Source organism: Suricata suricatta, chromosome 6 (assembly GCF_006229205.1).
Source record: "Suricata suricatta isolate VVHF042 chromosome 6, meerkat_22Aug2017_6uvM2_HiC, whole genome shotgun sequence".
Taxonomy (NCBI): domain Eukaryota; kingdom Metazoa; phylum Chordata; class Mammalia; order Carnivora; family Herpestidae; genus Suricata; species Suricata suricatta.
In genome coordinates this window covers 11,279,325-11,304,225 of record NC_043705.1, presented here as the reverse complement: position 1 = coordinate 11,304,225, position 24,901 = coordinate 11,279,325, and the positions used below count along the sequence as shown (strand labels likewise).

Genomic DNA, 24,901 nt, shown 5'->3' with positions numbered 1-24,901 from the left:
GGCCCCCGCGCCCCTCGGCTCCCCGGCGGGTGCCCGGCGCCCCGGACCCCGGGAGGAGGGAGGGGCGCGGCGCCCTCCCGGGCCGAGAGCTGTCACAGAATCTGACGCCCGAGAGGCAGCTGGTGCCCGGCCAGGACTCCCCCGATCCTTCTCAAATGGAAACAGTTTCTCGCAGGGAACCTGCCGGAATTCTCCGTGGAATCTCACTTGGGCTTTGCCTCCTGGCGCATTTCACCAAGGCCGCATTTACCCCTTTGAGGCAAGGAAGGCTCCAGATGCAGCGAGGCTTCTGGTGGCAGAACGAGGTAAGCACTCGATTACGGTGACATTGACTGGGGGGCCCGCAGATTTAATGGGGACCATCCTCCCCCACCCCTCCTAAGGCGAGAAGGTGAAATGAAGTTTGCCTTGGGCTTCCACTCCTCCCCTCGCCCCCCTCCCCAGGCCTCTTTCTGCTTTACCTTTGCCCCGCCCCCACTCATGCCTTAAAAAGAAGAATTCCGTTGGGTGGGTGGGTGGTGGTGGTGGTGGAGTAGCTCCTTTATGTTTTTATTTTCGGCATTTTAATGTTCTAGAGGCCAGGGCCTCAGTGCCACCTGAAATCTCCCGTCTCCGCTCCATCTCTATCCCCTCCCATCCTTTTTCCCTTGCCCTACCTCTCTGCTCCCCACTTTCCTTATCCAATCTACTTTTTTTTTCTTTGCCCTCCCCCTTACAGACCTGTCTTTCTCCTCTTTGAAGATATGCACCTAAACGAAGGGGGAGAGGGAGAGTTGTGATTTTGTGGAATGCAGTCCTGGGTTAGAGGGTGTATGGATGGATGGCTTATGAATCATTCATTCCTAAGGCATTGCTGAGCCCTTGCTCTGTGCTGTTTGTTATCAAGATTCTTCATGTGTGGGGCTGTCCAGACCATGTTTTGGAAAATAAACAGCCCCCCAAACTTTTCCCCAAGTACTCTCTACATTCCTCCAGGCTGTGGGAAGGGGCGTCTGCAAGACCTGGAGGAGAGACCGGAGCCCATGGGCAAAGGGGAAGCTCATTAGGTCCAGGCGGGTTTGGTGCCTTGTGCTGGACAGCCAGGGAGTAGTGAGAGAGTGATGACAGCAATCACACATTCGTAATTGTGATCCACATTCATGGAGCACTCACTGTGCTTGTTGGCGTTGTTCTAAGAATTTTGCATGGAAATACTCACTGATACCTCGTGATAACCCTTTGAGGTGAGGACTACTCTTATCTCTTTTGTAGATGGAGCCACTTACGGACAGATGAGTTAAGTGACGTGGTGGTGATCACATAGCTAGTAATGGGGAAGCTGACAGCGCAAGTCCAGAGCGTCTGACTGTAGGACACAACTCTGAGTCCTGTACACATCTCTGTCTTCACATATGAATCCATCCACTCTGTGCTTGGCACTGTTCTAGGCCCTGGAGATGGAGTGGTGAGTGAAGCAACCAAGATCCTTGGAGCCTTGTATTTTAGTTGAGGGAGGCAGATAATCTATCGGTTAACAAAGTAGATAATTTCAGGAAGCAGTAGGTACCACAAAGCAAAGAGGGCAGAGTGATGTACTGGAGAGGGGAAGCCTCACATATGGTCAGGAAAGTTCTCCTTACATGGACTTTGGACATCCAGGCATTCAAGAGAGGAAATAAATACAAATAGCCAGGGAAGGAGCACCTGGGTGGCACAGTGGGTTAAGTGTCTCTCTTTTTTTTAAATTTTGTAATGTTTTTACTTATTTTTGAGAGAGAGGCAAAGTAGATGGGAGAAGGGCAGAGAGAGAGAGAGAGAGAGAGAGAGACAGAATCTGAAGCAAGCTCCAGGCTCTGAGTTGTCAGCACAGATCCTGATACGGGGCTCGAATTCAGGAACTGTGAAATCATGACCTGAGCTGAAATCAGACACCCAACCGACTAAGCCATCCAGGTGCCCCGGGCTGACTCTTGACGTCAGCTCAAGTCTTGATCTCTGGGTCAGTGAGTTCAAGCCCCATGTTGGGCCTACTTAAAAAAGTTTATACAGAAGCACTTGGGTGGCTCAGTTGGTTAAGCCTCTGACTTCAGCTCAGGTCATGATCTTGTGGCCCATAAGTTTGAGCCCTGCTTCAGATTCTGTGTCTCCCTCTCTCTCTGTCCCTGCCCCACTTATGCTCTGTCTCTCAAAACTAAATAAACATTAAAAAATATACATATAGCCACAGAACATATGAAGTGACAGATATTACCTTCAGTAATCAGGGAAATGCAAATCAGGGCCACTTTGGGATTTATATGTATACCCATTTGGTTGGCCCCAAATAACAGTTTGACCTTATTAAGTGATTGAATGGGATGTGGCTTCTCAGAACCTTCCAGCATCACTGGTGGCAGTATGAATTGGTACAAAGACTTTGGAAAATAGTTTAGGATTACATCCTAATTTGAATATTCATATACCTGTTATTATGGACCACTTCAGCTTGCTTCTAGGCTTGTATCTGTGAGAAACTGTTGCATATGTTCAACAGAAGACATGTATTCGAATATACAAAGCAGTCTGGTTCCCAACAATGAAAACCTGGAATGAATTCCAGTGTCCGTACCTGAAGAATGGATGAATGTTCTGATATTGTCATGCAGAGGAATATGATACAGCAGTGAAAAATGAAATAAACCAAATGATATAATCGTATGATTAGATTTTAGTAACATATTATTAAGTGAAAATTAAGTCTAAAAGATTACATATATAGCATGATAATATTTTATGACATGAAAAATTACTGAAATAAAAAAACCCTGTTTCCGAATATGTATACCCTTGACCTTTGTACAACGTGGGGGCATTGGGGCACTGACCCCTTGCTCAGTTGGAAGTCTATGAATAACTTTGACTTCTCCAGAACTTAACCACTACTCATGTACTGTTGACTGGAAGCCTGACTGATAACATGAACAGTTGGGTAATGCATATGTTGTGTGTTATATGTATTATATACTATATTTTGATACTGATGCCTAACTTTTTCTTAAATTTTTTCAGTATTCCTAAGCTTCGTGGTTCATCTGTGAGTGTTTTCAAATTGTCGCAAATCTCCAAAGAATTTTTCCAATACATTTATTGAACAAAATCCACATAGAATGGATCCACACAGTTCCAAGCCCTGTTGTTCAAAGGTCAAATGTATTTATAGATGCAATTACATTATATAAATAGGAAAGTAAGACAATGATGAACGTGTGATCTGTGCTAATGCCTACCTCCAATGGGGAGAAGCCAGGGAACCATATGTTACGTTAGACCCAAGTCAGTGGCGAGGTCCCAGCTGTGTTTTGGCTTAGGGTGAGGTACACATGCTTATTACATTATAAAAATTAACTAGTAAATAGTGAACTGTGGCAGGGAATACATGAGCTAATGACAATAGATGCTAAGCCCAATACTAAGACTAGTCTTGTTCTGTGTACTGTGGTCCAAAGTTAGCAGGTAGAAAGGAACACAGGTAGACACCTCGGTCAGAGCGCGGGAGGCTCGGCATTTTTATGGACAGGAACAGTGGCCCAGTAAGGTGCGGGGCCTTGGAGATCGAGGGAGAGATGAAGGGTTTTGAGCAGGGAGTGAAATGATGGGGTTCAAGATTTTAAAAGGCTGCTCTGGATGCTATGTGTAGAATAGACCATGGACCGTCCCTTGAGTGGTAGAGAGAAAAGAGCGGCACTGGGGGCCAGCCTGGGGGTCAAGTGGCTGGGTTGCAATCCAGCCCGTGCCTCACTTCCCAGTGATCATCCTTGTGCTGAGCAGTGAGGGCCTGGAGGAAGGGCACCTTCTCATCTGTGCTCTAAGGGCTCTGTTGGCCAACAGTAGCCCAGTGGCAGATCAGACTGGTGAGAATGAACTTGAAGTGAGTGTATTCAGGATGTATTTTGGAGGCAGAATGGACCGGACGGTGGATGGAGTTTGAAAGGGAAGGAGATGAGTCAAAAATAACCCCTGGGTGTTTATTAGACTGTGAGGAGACTGATGCTGTTCAGAGAAGAGGAAGGGCAGGGAAGGCAAGAAAATCATATTTTAGATATATTAATTTTGAAATGCCGCTAGAAGGCCAAGTAGAAATCTCGGGTAGGGAGCCGGGTATGAGTCTGATGCTGGAGGGAGAGTTTGGGGCAACAGACATAAACATGGGAACTATAAGCCTGAAAACGGTGGAGTTTGAGTTCCTCCACCATCATTGTTACTGTCAGATTGTGAATTCCTTTGGGGTAGAGAAATTTTGTCTTTCTTATCCACAGAGAGTATAAAGTGAACTAGGCTATCGATAAGTGTGGGTTGACCAGATATATAAACCATATATGTGCGAAGGAATAGAGGGGACGTGGGGAAGTGTCTGAGGGGTCTGGACCCTTCCCGGGTCTAAAGGTGGAGGCTGCGTGGTTTTCAATCCTTCCTGAGGGTGAAGCAAGCCTGGTGGTGGTGCCAGCCCATTAGGAGAGTATGACCCAGGGGCCTTGGGGCCATTGTCACATTTGGGTACCCAGAGTTATTCGGAGCAGCCAGAAATGGTGAGGAGTAGGGAGTGAAGACACAGAGTGGCCGGGAGAGCCCCAAGGGCAACAAGGGGGCATTGAGCTAGACCCAGGGACTCTATCCAGTATGTGGTAGGCCCGTGGGCACAGGAGAGGAGAGAGGACCTTCTGGTGCCAGGCCTGAGAGGCTGGCCCTGCCCTGTTGCATTAGGGCCTGACAAGGTTCTCCCATGTCACCATGTCCTATCACCCTGCAGACATTGAGCCCCAGTGCCATCACTGTCCTGCCTGTAGCTCCAGCACAGCGGCTGGCTCATGGTATGTGTGCAGGATTGCAGAACGAAGAGACGGAGGAGGGGGAGAATCTCTCTCTTGCTTGGTCAGTCAAGGTGAGGGCATCCCGTGCTCATTCATGGTGAAGGCACAAGACCTCTCCTCCTTCAGGCAGTCAAGTTCACTATTGCTTCAGACGACAGGCTTTGGAGGAAGAACGCAGCAAGAGTTGAATTTTGGCTCTACCCCGTTTAACTTGGGAAGGCCACTGAACCTCTCTGAGAGCCTCCATTTCTTCATCTATAAAATGTGAATAGGAACAAAACCTCCTTTCTATTGTCGTTGTGAGTTTTCAATGAGATAATGAGGTGAACCTTCTTAGTGCCGTGCCTGGCGTGGAATAAGGCTCCGAAGTTTAGCTATTACGATCTTCCAGGGCATTTCATTATCACTGCCTCTTGTGGTGACTGACTTTAAGGCATGCTTCTCATTTTGAGAATTTAGGCTCTTTGTCCCAAGGAGCCAATGCTCTGGCAGTGAGGTGGTAGCCATTGTTGGCAGATGGGAACCATCCCTGGGCACACAGGCATCTGCGGTTTCCTTTCTCACATTACGCCACATGGTTTTCCTCGGCACACAATTCACGGCCAGCCAGGAGTCTGAATAACAGTGAGGACTCAGGATTTATTCATTCAACATTCCATCAACAGTGATTGAATATCTTCTTATGTAAATGGAGAAAGGCCGTGATGACTAACACACCATCCCTGCTTTCAAGGAAATCACAGCGTAGTTAGGGAGGCAGATAAATAGACAACTAGAACGTACACATTGTTGGGATCACTTTTGGCACAGCCCCCTGACCCCAAGACCTCCCCCTTCTCCCCCCGCCCCCATTCCCCCAGTGCTGGGAAGAATGATGTGAACTTAGTACTCGCGGGGTCCTTTGTGTCTACACATATCCTTCCAATGTACAAATCACGTTCACTTTGAGTTATTTCATGTGATGTTCCTACCAGCTTTGTGAACTAGCTGGAGCTTACTGCTCTCATTTTATGAATGAAATCTAAGACTCCATCGAGTAGCTTCTGTGAAGTAAGGCAGACTGCTTTCTGTGGGACACTGCCATGCCCTGTCTTCCGGCCTCTACCATTGCCCGCCCATTGTTCTTATTCGGGGGTCTGTCTAGCTCACCGCCCTTGGTGGCTGGGGGTTTAGTTTTGGTCCTGAGTTCACACCCTTGTATTGGATGGCCACGTTTAGCTCACCTGTTGGGACCTCTGCCCTCTGGAGACTCAAGCTGACAATGCGTCTCACGCCGATGGCTTTGTGCAACTCTTCCAATCCCCAGGCCGCTATCTTGGTACTTGCTGGCCAGGAGGCAAAGCCCAGATGAGGTTTCATGATGGCCACCGGGAAGAGACCAGTGATGGATGCTAGGTTGCTGAGCTAGGCTTGGGCGCTGGGGAGCCGGGGGAGGGGCGGAGCAGTCTTTACTTCTCAGTGGTAGTGCTGGATGATCTCTTGGCCGAGGCAAGAGTAGACGAGTCACGTCAGCCTCCTTGCAAATGGAATGACTTACATTTTACCAGAGGGGCTTTCATGACAGTGGGTCACTTACAAAACACGTAGGAGTCTTCTATAGAGACTACATCAGTGATTACAAATCTGCTTATGATTTTTATGTAAGGAACATGTCTTCTTAAAAATGTAGTCGGGCAAAGTAAAGCGTACAGATGTATCTGTTGCATGATCATTGCACAGGAAAGTCAGCTTGCTGAGAACATGTGTTTTTCCAGTCTGCTTCTGTGTATTTTATCCTTGTGACCGGTAACATCATAGGTATTTTTGCTGCCCACAGAGTGTGTGGGTGGGACAGCTCAGATGCGTCCTTCCAGACCTGCAGTGCAGCAGGAGGATTTGTACTGTAGCAGGTCAGGACCGTGGAGAGAGTGACCTCTGTCCCCATACCTTTAACCTTACCACTGTAGCTCTGATTATATTCTCTCATGCAGGAGGAAAATTCCTTAGCTGGTCAGCATCTTTTTTTTTTTTTGAAAGAGAGAACGCGCGCTCACACACACACACACACACACACACACGCACACGTTCGGGAGAGCAGGAGCATGGGAGGGGCAGAGAGAGAGGGTAGAGAGAGAATCCCAAGCAGCTCAGAGCTCGATGCGGGGCTCGAACTCCCGAACCATGAGATCATGACCTGATCCATAGTCAGCCATTTAACTGACTGAGCCACCCAGGTACCCCAACTGGTCATCATCGAATTTAAACATGAGCTTTGTGAAACAGGGAGAAATAAAAGCCATCATTTATCAAAGAGGAGTTCTGAGAAGGGCTTTCTTAATTCCATTTGCCTCACGGAGTTAGGGATCAAGTTATATATTAATTGGCTGGGAAGGCAACCCTACAGAAAATTTCTGTCCTGTATGTAGGAAGGGTAGGTTGGTTAGTAAAAAGTCTGTGTGTGTGAGGGTTTGAAGAAATACCTTTGTTTTAACCTCAGTGTATGCAGTAATCATACAAAGTGACTTGCATTTGAGTCTTTTCCTTGTGGATTAACATCTCTTGAATATAAACCGGTAAGTCCTTAAAACATTTATTTTTGTTTTAACTTGGTTAAAATTTGAGGGTATCGATTTGTTTGGGAGAGCTTTGCATTGTAATGAGGTGCACTTAGGTGCTAGGGTAAACTGGGTCAAAGGGACTGAAGTTTGAAATGACTGAAACCTACATCATTCTTTTAAAAAAATATTTATTTTTGAAAGGCAGAGGAGGGGAGGGGCCAAGAGAGAGGGAGATCGAGTTTGAAGCATGCTCTAGGCTCTGAGCCGTCAGCACATAGCGGGATGCTGCACTCGAACTTACGAACCAGGAGATCATGACCTGAGCTGAAGTCGGATGCTTAGCCAACCCAGCCACGCAGTCCCCCTAAACCTATATCATTCTTTTTGTATATGCAGTTGAAAACCAAGCATCCAGTCATGGTTAGAGCTTGATTTTTCTGCCTCACTTAAAGGGAAAGATTTTTTTTCCTTCCAGTTTGGAGAAAATGTTACCACCTGAACTGTTTGTATGGGTATGGTGTGTTCTGGAAGGCCTTGCCAACTGTGCTCAGCACACCCTTCACACTCCGGCCACTGCTGTGGGTCGGCAAGTTGTTTTATATCCCCCTCCAGTAAATGAGGAAAAATAAGCCCCAACTGACATTGATCATGTCAGTGCCTGAAGATGCCGGCTGCTCTGGGTCAGGACGTACTTGGCCAGTTGTCACTGATTGAATCCTCCTGCTAAGCTTTCTATCCCTCTTCCTGCAAACCAGAAACCTCATTTTGCCTTGTGTGGGATGGTAGAGATCGGGGGAGGTGCAAGCATCTTACCGCAGGCAGGCCTGATGAAGGGTTTCTCAGATTCATGCTTTCAAAACACAGATTCCTGGGCCCGAGATTCGGACTCCGTGTCAGAATTCCCCCAGAGGGCCGTCTCTAGCAAGGGCCCAGCTGATGCTGAGGTTGGCGGCGCTGGAAAGTACAAAGAAGCACTGGCCTAGGTCATGGATTTGGAAGAACTCAGTTGGCAGTAGTGGAAATGCAGTTCAGAAACAGAACTCACCAGAACATGACCAGCAGAGCAGAGGTGGATGAGGCAGTGTGGAGGGTGACCCACTGCCCCCTTTGACCTGGACAGCCCTGGTTGTAGCACTAAAAGCTGTGTGTTCTGGGGAAACCACTCTGCCCCAGTCACATGGGAAAGTTGGTCACTCCAAAAGCATGCTAGGCTGGCTTATAGCTGCTTTACTGTGCTTTGAAGTGATTGTGTTTCACTTAAGTTTTATTTACATTTAATTTTTTAACCTTTATTTATTTTTGAGAGAGACAGAGTGTTATGCCCAAGATTTCATTATCATCCCCAAAAGATCCCCCAGAGACCGCCAGGGAGACCGAGTCACACATGCAAAAGCAAAGGGCTTTATTACAGGCTTAGGCTCGCCGGACCTAAACTCGGGCTCACAGACTTCACCAGCGCAGTGGATCCGTGCTGAGAGCCCCGAACAAAGGGGGGGCAGGGCCTTGATGGCCTTGGGAAGGGGGAGTTACAGGAAATTGTGACACAGGTACAGGGGTCCACTCATTATTATACACTATTATTGACAGCAGGTTTAACCATTCACATTGCCTAGAGTATTCGTTACTTTTGGAGGGACCCAATCACAACATTTAGAGTCTTAACCAATTACAGAGTGGACCCAGGACCCTCACGTAGGGTGTAAATAGCCTTCTAGGCCTGCCCTTAGAAATGTTAGCTGGCCTTTCCTGATTGGGTGTTAGAAGGGTGGTCCCTCCTGCCTTGGGCACTGTGTGCCCTTCTATTGTCTAATGATTCTGAAAAACTGACACTTAGGCCTTCAAGGTCAGAGGGAAACTTGAAACCTGTCATAGAGTCAGTTTGGTTCAGACCCGCGTCCTTACGAGAGCCCGAGTGGGGGAGGGGCAGCGAGAGAGGGAGACACAGAATCTGAAGCAGGCTCCAGGCTCTGAGCCGTCAGCACAGAGCTCTACGGAAGACTCAAACCCTCCAACTGCGAGATCATGTCCTGACCAAAAGTCAGATGCTTAACACCCCGCAGGCGCCCCTGGGTTTCACTTAAATTTTAACCCCAAGACAAGCCACTGAGCATGCTGTGAAATGCCATGTAACCATGTGCCACTGTGGTCTGCCTGGTGGAACCTTCAGCGCTTCTGAATCTGTTTTCTCAAGATCTGTGGTAGATCAAGGGTAACCAAACTTGCCCTTGCTTTGGAATCACCTGGGGAGCTTAAAACAACAAAAGCCTGTGGTCTATACCTACCCAGTTGTGAATTAATTGGTTTAGGGTGTGACCTAAATTGGCTTTAGGTGAGGCTCTTAAGAGTTTTTCAACGCCCCGATGATTTCTACTCTGCGGTCAGGTGTGGGGATCCTTGTGGTCTGTGGCCGTCAAAGATGGCGGCCCTGCATACCTCCCTCTTTCCGGATGTGTGCCGTTATCACGTCAAGGTATAGATTCTCTTTCCTGTTCCTTGAGTCACGCTGCCTTTGTGACTTGTTTTGAACAAGACGAGTCGATGCAAGTGAATTTTGGGACTTGAGAAGTCAGGCCATAGAGAACTGGTAGCTTTTGTTTTTGTCTTGGAAGCTGGCCTCCCAGTGAAGGATCAGCCTACACGGAGGGCACCCCCTGCTGTGAGGACCCTGCCACTCCCCTGGGGGAGGTGAGCCACCCTGCCGGGGCCCAGAGAGGTGAGTGACACTTTCTTGGAATTTTCTATTGTTGCAGGATTTTTTTTTTTTTTTTTTTTTTTGGTCTCAATGCTTGGAGGAATGAAGAGGTGGACACAAAATGAGCAGCATGCGAGGTTATTAGAGAATAAGATCAGCAAGGAAGAGTAATATGAAAGCTCTCTTTACAGGGAGGCGACACTCGAAAGTGAATTCCCCTGACTCTAGGCAAGGGTCCTTGTTTTCTAAGGTTCTGGTCAGCACCCCTCCCCCGCTTTCTTTCTCTCTCAGGTTCCACCCTTATTGGCTTGATGGTTTTAAGGTGCTAGGTTGTCCATTTCTGATTGGCTCCATTCAGTTGTGGGGGGGGCGGGGGTGTCTATGGTCGTACTTAGGTCTTTTGTCAAATTCCTGAGGGGACCTTCAGGGGAGTAGGTGGTGTCTGTTACATTAAGAGGGACCTTAGGCCTGGGGGGGAGTTGGCTGTGGTCAGGCACTCCCAGCACTGTTACAAAATAGGTGTTTTCCCCACCCAGGGACCTCGGGTCCTAACCTTTCCCTCTCTGCCTCCTGAATGCTATCTTCTCTCATACTAACCCGCCGAATCGGCGAACTTGGTCACGTAAGTGACCCGAGCTGGTGCCACCAAGGTCACCCCCCAATCTTTGCCTTAAGTCATTTCTTTTTGGGTGATTTGCTATGGAACAATATACAGCTCAAACACAAGTGTATTCCTTGCACTTACTGGTAATAAAAATAGAAAGGAGGCATTTCAGAAGGCCCTTTGTAAATGGGGACTAGTTTATTTGCTGTCTCCAGATGAAAGTGCAAAGTCAGACTATATTGTTGAATATTAGAAGGGAAATTGTTATTTATATGTATATTTTTATTTTTTAAGATGTTTATTCATTTTTGAGAAAGAGCATGAGTGGGGGAGGGATGGAGAGAGAGGGAGACACAGAATCCGAAGCAGGCTCCAGGCTCCGAGCTGTCAGCACAGAGAATCACGTGGGGCTTGAACTCGCAGACCACCAGATCATGACCTAAGATAAAGTCGGACGCTTACCTGACTGAGGCACTCAGGTGCCGCCAAATTATTAGTTATATTAATAAGATTATTGGCGGCAGTGTGCAGGGAGATTTCACTGTTGCCACCACGGTAGCTTCAACAATGCCCCACTCTTGCAGCTCCGGAAAGCAGAGCTGAAGGCAGGGTTCAGTGTGCTGTCCGCGTGTCCGGGATGTGGGCCATCCCGGAGCGTGGGGGTGAACAAGGCAAGCAAAAGACGACGTGATGCTGTTGACTGCCACGTATCCACACACTAGCTGCTGTTGAACAGTGAGCGGGCAGGAGGCACACTCACTCCATGTGCATGATTACTTGGCACCCGGGGGTTTTCGAAAGGAGGAGCCATTCCTTGGGGGTAGTTCATGAAAAGAAAGAGTATGAGACCATAGCTTCCCAGCTTCCTCTTACTTTACCCCACGGGGACGTTTTACCCCACGGGGGTGCTGATACCGTGTACTCCTGGCTCTCAGTGGCTGCTCGGGATTCCTGACACAATGCCACACAATATGTTGCTTTCTTCCAAGTCTGAAAGTGGAGGGACGCCTGTGTGTGGATGAGGTGCTCACCGAGGACGTCGGAGGAAGACGTTGAGGGAATCCAGGAAGGTGCAGAGTACTTTTGTGTGGTTTTTGTTGGTTCGGTTTTTACCAACACAGATCCTATGGGTTATCTTACTTGGTTACTGCTCTTAACGTTCTGAAGCTGAGATTACCCATTGGTATAGATTCCCTTTCTGCTGGGTGCTCAGGGTGAGTTCCAGCACAAATGCAGTATTAGTCTTCACTGGTCTTTTCCCACCCAGTTGTCCTATAGAACACAACATTCTCCCTGGATGTTTGCAACATGGTTGCATCAGGTCCGCTTTCATCTCCAGCTCCAAGGGTTTGGTGCTGATTTTACTGGTTTGCAGTCTTTTCTGGTAGAGAAGACAGTGTGTGCATGCTTTACAGCCTTGTGAGAAGTGGACACCAGTGAGCTGTCACTTCTGAACGTCTGTCTTTCTTGATGAGCTGTTACCTCTTTTCTGAGTCAGATCTTTATTTCATTGCATTGCATTGCATTGCAATGGGGGAAAGAGAGTTTTAAGTGTAAGCATGATGCCATGTTCAGTTATTTCACGAGGCTGGATGGTTCCTAAAAATGGCCCTTATGTGACTGGTACCATTATATTTTGCAACCTAGTCCCACCCTGACTGTGGGAGCCTTTATGTAAGTGAATCAAACGTCCATTTAACACATTGAATCGTTAATTTTGTGCATCATTTTTCCGGAAAAAATGGTTTTCACTAGTTTCTCTGCAATATGCTGATGAAATTTTTTTTCTTTTAGTTGCTTCATGTATGTAAAGGGCAAAGATTACCTAACTTCAAAAGGGTGGACAGAAAGAATTTGGCTGCGGTTGTTAAGGTCTGTCTAGTTAATCTGACCATTGCTTCTCCTGTGGACGAGTAACCCCTTCTGTTTTCTATAATTGAGGTGATCGGCTGACTGCAGGGACAGCTAGCCACCATCTTCGTTCCCGATTTGGGGTCCTGAGCGGTGAGCTTCTTCTCATTTTTAATGGAAATGTTTCTAAGTCGTAAGCATGAAACACCTGTGGCACAGAGCAAGCTAGAAAGGATGTCGATCACCTCATGCTTCAGTTAGTTCCCTCCCCATGTTGCAGTACATCCGGAGTCTTTGGTAAAGAAAAATCTTGTGCCTGTGGCATCATTTTCTAGTGGCCCTTCCCTTGTTCACTTTATTCTGAAATGGAGGAGATGTGGCATGCCCTTAATGTCCAGGTGGTAGCCTCTGCTTCCTAGGAGGCTAGATTTTCTCAGTTCCCCCGAGCAAGCGATAGATCTTTGGACCTAATTGTTGCTGTTGAACGGAAGGTAACCTCTCTATGTGAGGACCACAGAGGTGTTGTCTTTATTTGACTCTTTGCTTTAGTAAGTGAAAGGGGTCCAATTTAAGGCAACTCAAAAAAGGGAATTGGTTGGTTCAGAGAAGACAAAGGGCGTGTGCCTGTAGGACCACTTGGTATCCAGGATTCAAGCGGTGATAGAAAGAACTCTCTCCCTTTTTCTTGCTGTTATTTTATATCTAACTCTTAGTTTTTATTTGGACCATGGCTTCATTCTCAGACATGATACTCTCTGAGTTCCATGATCTGCACGAGCAGATCTACATTTTACCTCTAGTGCTTAGTTTTGCTTTAACAAAAATTCTAGGCCCTATTCAGATTTGGGGGAAATCTGAGAGTAGAAAAGAGTTGATTTTGTCAGGAAAAATTCAGGATGCTCTACAGAAAAATGGAAAAGGATGTCAGGCTAGCAATAACAAAACAACAAAAACAAAAATAAAAAACTTCCCTAAAACAAAACAAAAAAAATAGCAAACAAACACAAAAAAGCCCAAAAACCCACCACTCTGGGAGAGCAGTTAAAGACTTCAGCTTTGAGAACACCCAAAACCTGGAGTTTTGACATTTACCTGACATTGAACCCAAGTTTCAGGGGTAGACTCACATTGACTGAGCCCTGAGAGACTGATGTATAAACCAAGTGCAGATTCATTACTTTTTGATGAGAAGGGCATTCCAGTAACCTCAAATGCCCATGTTGACAGAACAGTCTATTCCCGCCCCCCCCCCCCCCCCCCCCCCGCCCCCGCATAGGCATACCATGAGAAAAGCCAATCCTAAGAAATCTGTTAAACAACCATGATTGGTTGAAACAAGATTCACAGTAGAATCTGTCTCGGGATCCCAAGAACTGGGATTCCTGGGGCCAGAACAGCATTGTTCCTGGATGGGACACAGGGAGTCTCTGTGAGAACTGGGGCTTCTTTTTTGGCCAGTCTTTAGCAAAGTTTGGCCCCAGCCCACCGCATTAGAATCACTAGGAGCTGACAAAATGCAGACTTCCTGAATTGAAAGCGATGAAAGGAATCTACATTTTCATTCACCCCCTCCCCTGGTGTCCCCCTCTGTCCTATGAGAATTTCTCCTGTAAAGCTAATCAAATCCTTCTGTTCACACAATCTTTATTCTAGCAGGATCTAGATGATTACATTTCTACCTAATGAATTATTAACCATCTCGGTTTTGACTACCTTTCATGGCTCTCCATTTAAAGTATTTTTAGATTCATTTTAATTCTAAATTTCTGACAGCAAAATTTGGGAAAGAATGGAAATACAGAAAGGTTTTAGTAAAATCCTCTGAAAGTTCGTTGCCATTGTTCTTTCTCTCCTGTGTGTGTGGGTCCATCCACCACTCCTCCCACACAGGGGTCTGGGAATGCTGTATGTAGCCTTCAGTTCCTGCTTTATTTGCTCTAATTGAATTGGAGAGCATCTCCCCATGCTGCTCACTCACACGGTATTAGCGTCTTTCTCAAAATTTCCACTCACATATTGATGGGCAGAATTTTATTCCCACAATTGTGTGTACTTTTCACAGGTGTGGAAGAATGAGATTTTGTATTTCACTTTATTTTCATTTTAAAAAAATATTTATTTTAGAGAGAGAGAGAGGGAGAATGCATCAGTAGGAGAGGGGCAGAGAGAGAGAGAGGGAGGGAGACAGAAGATTTGAAGCAGGTTCTGTGTTATGAGGGCAGAGCCCAAAGTGGGGCCTGAACTCAGGAACCTCGAAATCATGACCTGAGCGGAAGTGGGATGCTTAACCAACTGAGCCACCCAGGCGGCTCTTGCATTTTACATTAAAATGAAACGTATAGAAGTGCATTTTTGTTACAAACAAAAATGAACGTTTTTCCAGGAGTGAGAGTTTTTATTTTATTCTTTATTTTTAGGTAAGTTCTTAATGAGGGAATATTATAACAAAGTCACAGACATCAGGACTGATAGTTTTACGGGGTTGTCTAGCACATTAAGTTCCTGTTACTGAAATTGTTCACAAGCAGAAGAACTGTTTTTGCTATGAAATATTCTAGCGAATAGATTTTCTGTAACCATTATACTTATTAGCCTCAAGATCAGCTGTTATTAAAAGGAAACTGTGGGGCGCCTGGGTGGCTCAGTCAGTTAAAGGGCCTGCTTCGGCTCAGATCATGATCTTGCGGTCTACGAGTTTGAGGCCCGCATTGGGCTCTGTGCTGAGAGCCTGGAGCCGGCTTCAGATTCTGTGTCTCCATCTCTCTGTGCTCCTCCCTCATTCATGTGCTCTCTCCCAAAAATAGATAAAAACATTAAAAAAAAGTATTAAAAAATATAAAACTGAAGGGTCCGGTGGCTCAGTCAGTTAAGTGTCTGACTTCGGCTCAGGTCATGATCTCACATTTGTGAGTCTGAACCCCACAGGGGCTCTGTGCGGTCAGTCTGCTTGAGATCCTGTCTCCTCTCTCTTCTCCTCCCCTGCTCTCTTTCTCTCTCTCAAAAATAAACATTAAAAGTGAAGATAACTACTAAATAAATTTCTGAATATTACATGAAGGATTTTGCCCTTTCTAGAAGACAGACTTGGGCAGAAACTCAACGTTGAGCTTATAAGAAGAAATTTTTACAGAAAATTTATGGCCACATAAAAATTTTATGGCTATATATGGTCTCCACTCCTGCTGATTGACTATTCCAGGTCAGCTTAGCCCTGTCTACACCGTGGGCCTCAGATTTGCAGCCAGAGCTGCCTGGGTGTCCGTTGACACTGATTGCTGATATAAAAGCATGTATGTATGATGCATACACTTCTGGGTCCCCTGCACGCAGCTCCTGCGGACCAGAGTGACGTCAGAGGCTCTGCCTTCCTGGAGCTGCTGGAAGGGCCAAGTAACAGTTGGGAGTGTGAGGCATGTAACCCATAGCGGAGTGGATGTCCACAGATGAGGGATGGGAGGGGAGGGGCCGGCAGATGGACAGCTTGTCCTTGTGCTTCTACCTGCTCACTGTTCCGGGATGCAGCAGGTTGGTGCGGCTGTCAGCTCCTAGTGCAACTCGGGACTCCAACTCACAGACCGTGAGATCATGACCTGAACTGACATCAAGAATCAGAAGCTTAACCACCTTAGCCACCCAGGCGCCCCGAAGCCATCTTTTGCAACGGAGAGCTGGTCATGCACATGGATGAAACTCTTCAGATAATCCCTGTGTGGGATCCGTGCCAGCATGGGCCACAAGGCCCTAGTAGATTCACTTCTGTTACTTGCCAGACTTCTCTTGTGTTGTTCAACTAGCCTGTTTCATGTTTCAGCTATGCTTTGCTATTAAATTTTTTTTTACTGTTAGTAAAAATTAAATTTTGTTTACTGTCAAAAAATTTTTTTTACTGTTTATTTAAACATTAAATAGGGGCGCCTGGATGGCACAGTCGGTTAAGCGTCTGGCTTCCGGCTTTGGCTCAGGTTATGATCTCACGGTTCGTCGGTTCGAGCCCCACGTCGGGCTCTGTGCTGACAGCCAGCTCTGTCAACACAGAGCCTGGAGACTGCTTCGGATTCTGTGTCTCCCTCTCTCTCTGACCCTCCTCTGCTTGTGCTGTCTCTCAAAAATAAATAAAAAACATAAAAAAATTAAATATTAAATAAATGTTTAGAGAAGAGAGGCAGAGAGAGAGGGAGACACAGAATCTGAAGCAGGCACCAGGCTCTGAGCTGTCAGAGCTTGACACAGGGCTTGAACCCATGAATGGTGAGATCATGACCTGAGCTGAAGTCAGATGCTTAACTGACTGAGCCACCAGGCACCCCATTGAATATTTTTCCCAGTGAGCTATGCCTTTACCTGTGTGATTCTTGATCTTTCTTGTTTTCTTCCATTCTGGGAAGGTCTGCTATTCCTTCAAGAGCTAGTGTAAGCATCCTCCGAGAAATGCTGAGAGATTTTCCTAGGCTGTCTATTGTTGCTGAAGGAGCACTTGTATTCAAAATGGTATTTTAAGGGAAACTGGAGGTAACTAAGAGGCACTCCATCTCCACTCATGGTTAGTAAATAGAGGTCACAGATGGTGGTCAGCACTTAGCTGCATCTTTTGGAGGCCAATTAGCTGTGAGGGGGGACCGCCAGAGGTAACTTGGTGAGGTTCCCCAGACCAGGAGCTGCTTCTGGTTCATGCAGGTTCAGAAACTTGTATTTTGCCGGTGTCCTCAGTAATTACTGATATTGAATCAAACTCATAATGATGGAGCTGTAAACCCTCCTGACAATGTGACCAGCTTCGCTGGCCAACTCTAACTCCAGAGGAGCATGATGCTACAAATATGTGTCATTAAGAGAGACAGATCTGGGTTCATGTTCACTTAGGGTGTGACACTGGGCAGGCGACCACACCTATCTGTCACATGTTAGCATGTTTACAGGGAGAATTGTGGAAACAATACTTTTTATTACTGAGGAATATGAAACTTGAATATCCTTTTTGCTATTCTAGTCATTCATGCAGACGTTAATTAAAATGTTCCAAGTTCAAGGAGCCGGTCAATGGTAGATCCAGGATTGAAACCCAAGCAGTTTGGATCCAAAGTTTGTGTGCCTCATCCCCCATTCTAAAATATGTTCTTTTTTAAAAAATGTTTTATTTATTTTTGATACAGACAGAGACAGAGCATAAGAGGGGGAGGGGCAGAGAGAGAGGGAGATATAGACTCTGAAGCAGCTCCAGGCTCTGAGCCAGCTGTTGGCACAGAGCCCGATGCGGGGCTCGAACCCACAAACGTGAGATCTGACCTGAGCTGAAGTCGGAGGCTTAACCGACTGAGCCACCCAGGCACCCCTAAAATATGTTCTTAAAGTCGACTACTTTTTTTTTTGATCTGTTTCGCGTGAGCTTTATGCAAAGTAATGATTTTTGTGAAATCTTGGGATTGGATGTATTAGCCATCACATACACTTATATGTGTGTCTGTATTAGATTATTGAAGTAAAGCTAATTAGCTGCAATGGTAGAATCCACTCCAAGTGGATTAAACAGGAAAAATTTATATTATTTATTTTATTATTTGGAAGCTCCCAGAATTTCCAGAAGGCCCTGAGAATCTGTCTTGGGAACAATAGTCCAGGAATCCTGGCAGGTAAGAAGCACACAGCCAGGAGAAACAACCCCAAACACAGACACTGCTTTTAGCAAAAAAATCAGCACTCCATTACAGCTGCCCCAGAGGACTTTGGCCACCTCCAGCCGTGACAGGAAATCTGAACTCCCACCCTGGGACATTGGCTCACACTGCTCATTCCCACGTTGACATTTTTTAAAAGAATGCTTTAATTCTTTTTGAGAGAAAGAGAGTGAGCAGTGAAGGGGCAGATAGAGAGGGGGACAGAGAATCTGAAGCAGGCTCTGTGGAGAGAGCCTGATGTCAGGCTCGAACTCACGAACCATAAGATCATGATCTGAGCCGAAGTTGGACATTTAACACACTGAGCCACCCTGGCATCCCTCCTACACTGAAATTTTGTGAAGGCATGCCTCTTTGCAAAAACCTAGGTCCCATGCTTGCACCATAGCTGCAGGAGATTCTGGGAATGCTCTTTGAGTTTTCCAACATCTGTAGGAAGAAGGCAACTTCCAGGGGCCTGGAATTGGGGTGAAGTCAAAATACAGTGTCTGCTGCCACACCCACAAACCTCAACCAAAGCGCATCGGTGTATTGTCTGCAATCTTCATATGTGTAGAGCCTATGTATCGTGTTTGGGGAAAGAGAGAGCGTGAACATTTAGTTGGTGCTGGTATGGAAAGCACTCGGTAGGTGGTGGGATTGGTGTTACTGCTGCTTTTCCATTTAAGTTAGAGCATCTTCCCTGGGCAGCGCTGTGAGGACACTATCAGATTCTCCTTCTAGTCACGCTCCTAAGTGACACCCTAGGAGGTGGAATGGTGAGCTGTGGAGCATATGAGATTCAGAGCCACCCTGCTTGGGTTTCAATCCTGGATCTACCATTGACCAGCTCCTCGAATTTGGAAAATGTAATGAACTTCTCTGTGCCTGAGTTTACTCATCTGTCTCATGGAGGTAATGGTACCTAACCACATATGGTAGTCACGAAGATCAGTAACTCAGTATAACTTTTTTAGATTTTTATTTTAGAGAGAATGTGCACAAGTAGGGGAGAGTGGTGGGGGGAGAGAGTGAGAATCCTAAGCAAGTTCCATGCTCAGTGTGCAGCCCAACGCAGGGCTCGATCCCACGGCCCTGGGGCCATGACCTGAGCTGAAATCAAGAGTCGAACGCCCAACTGATTCAGCCACCCAGGCTCCAAAATAAGTTAGTATTTTTAAAGTTTTAAAAAACAGTGCTTGGAAAGTAAGTGCTATATAAATGTTTGTTACATAAATTATGTGGTGTTAGGAATGTCTATTTTCAGATAATATTTACATTTCTGCTTTTATCTACTGCCTGCTATCTTATAGGCTGTAAGATCGTGCATGGTGAGCATTGCTTATTCAGAGTGACTTTTCTGTGATGCTTTAGGAATAGGAGGCAACTTTTTGTTATAGTTGATATGGACTGGCCCTGTGACATACCATACACACACACACACACACACACACACACACACACACGTATATATACATAATACATATATATATATATATATATATATATATATATATATATATAAAATATAAAACCAAGACTATTGAAATACCTTCTCTGCTCCCTCAGCCAGTGTCTTCTTCCAGCTCTTCTCTTTTTTAGCCTGGGTAGCACTTACTTAACTAGAAAATTCCCATCGGGTAAGCCCCAGAAGTTTGAAGAGAACAGAACTCCTCCTGCTATAGAGCTAAGGATAAGCATGTGGGTTGTTGCGAGTCAGCTTGATTATGTTGACTCTCATTTATTTGCAAAAGGTCTTTACCTTGGAGTAACTTCTCATCCACCTGTCCTAATGATACATTCATGCCCTCTCTATAGGTCTGTATTCCAGACTTTCTGCTGATTGTTGATTTAGCATTGACTTCACTGATGGACCTTGATAGTATTTTTGTTGTTATAAGTTACCGTTATAACAGTAACCTTTATAGGGGCACCTGGGTGACTCAGTTGTTTGAGCGTCTGACTTCAGCTCAGGTCATGATCACACGGTTCGTGAGTTCGAGCCCCACATTGAGCCCTGTGCTGTCAGTGCAGAGCCTACTTCAGATCCTCTGTCTTCCCTGCGTCCCCCTTCCTCACGATCTCTCTCAAAAATAAATAAAACATTAAAAAAAAACCCAACCTTTTTAGAACCTGGTTCAGTGTGGATTCAAAAGAGCCTTACCTTTTACAGTTGCACACACCTGAATAACACCCGGTATCTAAAGTTTCTGCCTAAGCTTACTTTGCTCTCTGTCATGACCATTGTCTCCTCCCTGCAAAAGGAATGCATGTCAGCGGAAAATCACATTTAAGACTCTTTACTGCTTAGATTTGTCTTCGAGACCCCTTGAAAGCAGGCCTAAGATCTGTTAATCATTGTGTTCTCATTGTCTGACCCACAGTAGATGTTAAGTGACTATTAATAACTAGTCAATTGCATGGTAAATACTGATAAAGCTATTTCAGGGAAAACGAAGAAAGCAGTATTGAATATCCACCTCCATGATGGAAAATAAGCTATGCTTAACACTTGGTAAAGCAAACAGGTAAAAAAATCAGTAGATAAAATACAGTTCCCTAACTTGGTCCACAGTAACGTGGGGTTTCATTTGAATATGGTCTGGCGGCGAGTGGGAATTCGTTTTCCTTCCCATTTTTCAAGATACGGTTTTAGGGATAATATCTACAACTTCGCATTTTGCCTAAGACTTATTGGCGCTTCCTTTTTTTTTTTTTTTTTTAGGAAAAGTTATTAAACTTCCTAGTTGATTTTTGTCTTCTGTGAGATTCTAAGAAGTTTCATTGAGATATAATTCACATAGAACATTAGTTTCAGGTGTACAACATAGTGACTTGCTGTTTGTACATATTATTAAATGATCACCAGTTAAGTCTAGTTAACATCTGTCACCACACAGTTACAAATTGTTTTTTCTCCCATTGAGTGCTTTTAAGATCTACTCTTTCAGCAACTTTCAAATCTACAGTATAGTAGTATTAAGTATAGTTGCCATGTTGTCCATGACATCCCCGTGACTTATTTTATGACTGAAAGTTTGTACCTTTGACCTCTTTCACCCAGTTTGCCCTCACTCTACCCCCTGCCTCCGTCAATCACCAGTCTGTTCTCTGTATTGGAGTTGAGGGGTTTTTTTGATGTGTGTATATTGGTGTTGGTTTTCCCTTTCTTTTTTTTGACTGCACTTGTGAAATCATATAGTAGTTGTCTTTTTCTGTCTGACTCCTTTCACTTAGCATAATGTCTTCAAGGTCCTTCTGTGTTGTCACAAATAGTAAGATTTATTTCCTTTTTATGGTGAAATAATATTCCAGTGTGTGTGTGTGTGTGTGTGTGTGTGTGTGTGTCCAATGATGGACACTTAGGTCGTTTCCATGTCTTGGCTATTGTAAATAACGCGGCAGTGAACGTTGGGTTGCAAGTGTCTTTTTAGGTTCATGTTTTAGCTTCCTTTGGATAAATTCTCAGAGGTTAGAATTGCAGGGCTGTACGGTGATTCTATTTGAGGAAGCTGCATACTGTTTCTAGAATGGCTGCAGCTGCTTGTGTTCCCAGCAACAGTGCATGGGCTTTCCCCTTTCTCCACATCCTTGCCAACACCTGTTGTTTCTCGTGTTGTTGATTTTAGCCATTGTGACTGGTGTGAGGTCATCACATCTCATTGTGGTTTTGATTTGCATTTCCCTGATGATTAATAATGAGCACATTTTTATGTACCTATTGGCCATCTGTACGGCTTTGGAAAAATGCAAGGATTTTAAACTGATAGCAAAACTAGGTAAAATTCATTTGCCCTGAACTTCTGAGTTGATGGCATCTGCCTTGAGAATAGGCACACTCCACCAAAATCTCTATTAATGTATAAAATCTCATCAATAGAATTAGTCTTGTACGGATTTTATTTATTTATTTATTTATTTATTTATTTATTTATAATTCTTATTCATTTTTGAGAAAGAGAGACAGAACATGAGTGAGGGAGGGGCAGAGAGAGAGGGAGACACAGAATCCGAAGCAGGCTCCAGGCTCTGAGCCGTCAGCACAGAGCCCGACGTGGGGCTCGAACCCAGACTGTGAGATCATGACCTGAGCAGAAGTCCAATGCTTAATTGACTGAGCTACCCAGGGGCCGCTGGGTGAATTTTAAAGGCTGTGATATCTGTGAGAATGGGGAGTGGGGGTGGAGTCTAAAGGTAGCCTATTAAAATGAAAATATCCACAAGGACACAAATACCATGAGTTGTCAATAAAAAAACAACAACGCAACACGGGTGCCTGGGTGGCTCAGTTGGTTAAGTGTCCAACTTCCGCTCAGGTCATGATCTTACAGTTCGTGGGTTCGAGCCCTGCATCTGGCTCTGTGCTGACAGCTAGCTCACAGCCTGGAGCCTGTCTCCGGATTCTTGAGTTTCCCTCTCTCTCTGACCCTCCTCTGCTCACACTGTCCCTGTCTCTCTCTCTCAAAAATAAACAAAAACATTAAAAAAATAGAAAAATGTTAGATTTAAAACCAACAACAAAAACAGAGCCCCCCAACACAACAGAAGAATCCTCCCAATGCATACAGTTAAATAGAGCAGAAAACCAAGTAGAGCATTTGGAATGACAGATGGACCAGAGGCCAGAAGTGGACTTGAATTGTTTCAAATGTGTGGAGGACCAGCCTTTGTGGATTTTAAGAGAAAAAAATGTTAGGGGCAGTGACACTGGCCTGTGTTTTCAGCCCGGCTTCCCGATGCCCCAGCTCTGGGTGGTGAAGCTTCCTTTGAAGTGTAAGCTGAGTGAGAACCTGGTTCTGTGTAAGAGGAAATTGATTCAGAGTTGTTTTTTTTCCCGGCCGCCCAAAGAAATTAATGTCCTCAGAAGGATCTTGAGGACACTGTCGGAATTAAAAAATAACTTGGTGATGCTTCAACAGCAAAAAGAAGAAAGTCCGTCACTTTGAAACCTTCTTCAGAGGACACAGACTCTGTAAATTAAAAGCGGTTCCAGTGATGGTGGTTTAAAATGCAAAATTCACCTTAATTTTGAAAATGAAGTACTTGAACTTTATTTCTTGCAAACACTGCTGGGTTACATCTGACTGAAGGGAAAGGTTTGAGACAAGAAGACAGGTTCGTTTCTGCCCGCCCGCACACCCACCCTCTTTCCCATCTTCTTGTATCTAAATCCTTAGTGCCATGCCTAATACACAGTTAATTGGTAGGAAATCTGAGTTAAATGAATATCAGATGACGCTCCTCTAACGCTCTGTTATATTAATGCCAAACACAGCTTGGAGATAGGAAGAGATGGTGGTGGTCGGTATACTTCAGAGACTGAAGAATTCCCACTGGCTCTGATTACTCCTGAATTTCTTAAAGGAGTCATTGAGTGAGTTACCTGAAGGCATGAGCTCAGAGGGCCGGCTTTCAGAAGGGGAATAATAATAGGAAATACCAAGGAGATCATGCGTGAAGAATTTCCTCCATTTGCATTTCCATGCATAACTTTGGACCTAAAGGTTAAGTGAGGCTGACAATTTTGCAAAGAGAATTTCCCATCCCTCTCTGATCTGCAAGCTCACGAATTTCATGTCTCATTGAAATTTTACTAGACAATCTGCTGCTGACTGAAATGCAAGAATAATTTCACCTATTTACTTATGGCCTTAGGGATGAAAATAAGGTCACCTTGACAGGCACAAGTCTGTATTTGTGTGATAGGTTGTGTGAACAGCCACAAATTCTTTCCAGGCTTTCACTCCTGTACTTAAAATGCAACATTATTAATGCGGCTTTTTAAAAAAATGATTTCTGGGACGCCTGGGTGGCCCAGTCGTTTAAGCCTCCGACTTCGGCTCAGGTCATGATCTCATATCTGTGGGTTCAAGCCCCGCATCGGGCTCTGTGCTGACAGCTCAGAGCCTGGAGCCTGCTTCAGATTCTGTGTCTCCCTCTCTCTCTGCCCCTCCCCTGCTTGTGCTCTCTTTCTCTCTCTCTCTCTGTCTCTCAAAAATAAATAAATGTTAAAAAATTAAAAAAAAAATAAAATAAATTAAAAAAATGATTTCTTTCTTTTTGAGAGATAGTGTGAGCCAGGAGACAGGGGATGTGAACCAACTGTGAGCTCATGACCTGAACCGAAGTTGGACGCTCAACCCACTGAGCCACCCAGACGCCCTGCCCTTTTCATTCTGTCTCATGCTCCTTAGATGGCCGATTCGTCTGAGACGGAGCTATGGCTTACCCATGCTGGCTGTATGGTGTCTGGAGTCCTAAGCATTTTCTCCCAGCCCAAGCGGGTCAGGTGCAGTTGGCGTGGTGTGCTGTGGAGGCTTCCACCACTACCACTCAGGGGGTCTGCCTTGGCTCAGTTCTGATTGCACACTGGAGCACACCTGGTCTGTATGGGGGACCCCCCGCCCCCCAGAACCACCAGAACATGACTGGACTTCATGAGGCAGTGATGCTCGGGGTGGCAGAGGCCTGGAGTGTGGATGCCACGGTTGCCACCCCGGATCCTATATTGGGGGGCTCTATACTTTTGGGGCAATGGGGCAAATAGGAGTTGAGACTCTTAAACTGCTGGGGTGCTCATGCCCTAGAATCACAAGGCAGAAGGTCCCGAGGGCCTGCAGCTCTGCTCTCCTGAACATTCCCATCAGTCAACAGGTGGCTGTCTTGAAGCATTCCCTTCCTGTTTACCTTCAGGATGATCATTGTAGCTGGTTTTCTTTTTTTTTTTTTAAGTTTATTTA

General features: G+C 45.5%; 1 long non-coding RNA gene across 1 annotated transcript in view; it reads left to right on the top strand.

The window, feature by feature from the left end:
* The first annotated feature begins 175 nt into the window (after positions 1 to 175).
* LOC115294685 overlaps positions 176 to 24,901 on the top strand; it is a 179,908-nt gene continuing 155,182 nt past the window's right edge. The window contains exon 1 of the long non-coding RNA XR_003910061.1: positions 176 to 305. This is a non-coding gene — a long non-coding RNA (uncharacterized LOC115294685). The remainder of the gene's footprint in view (positions 306 to 24,901) is intronic.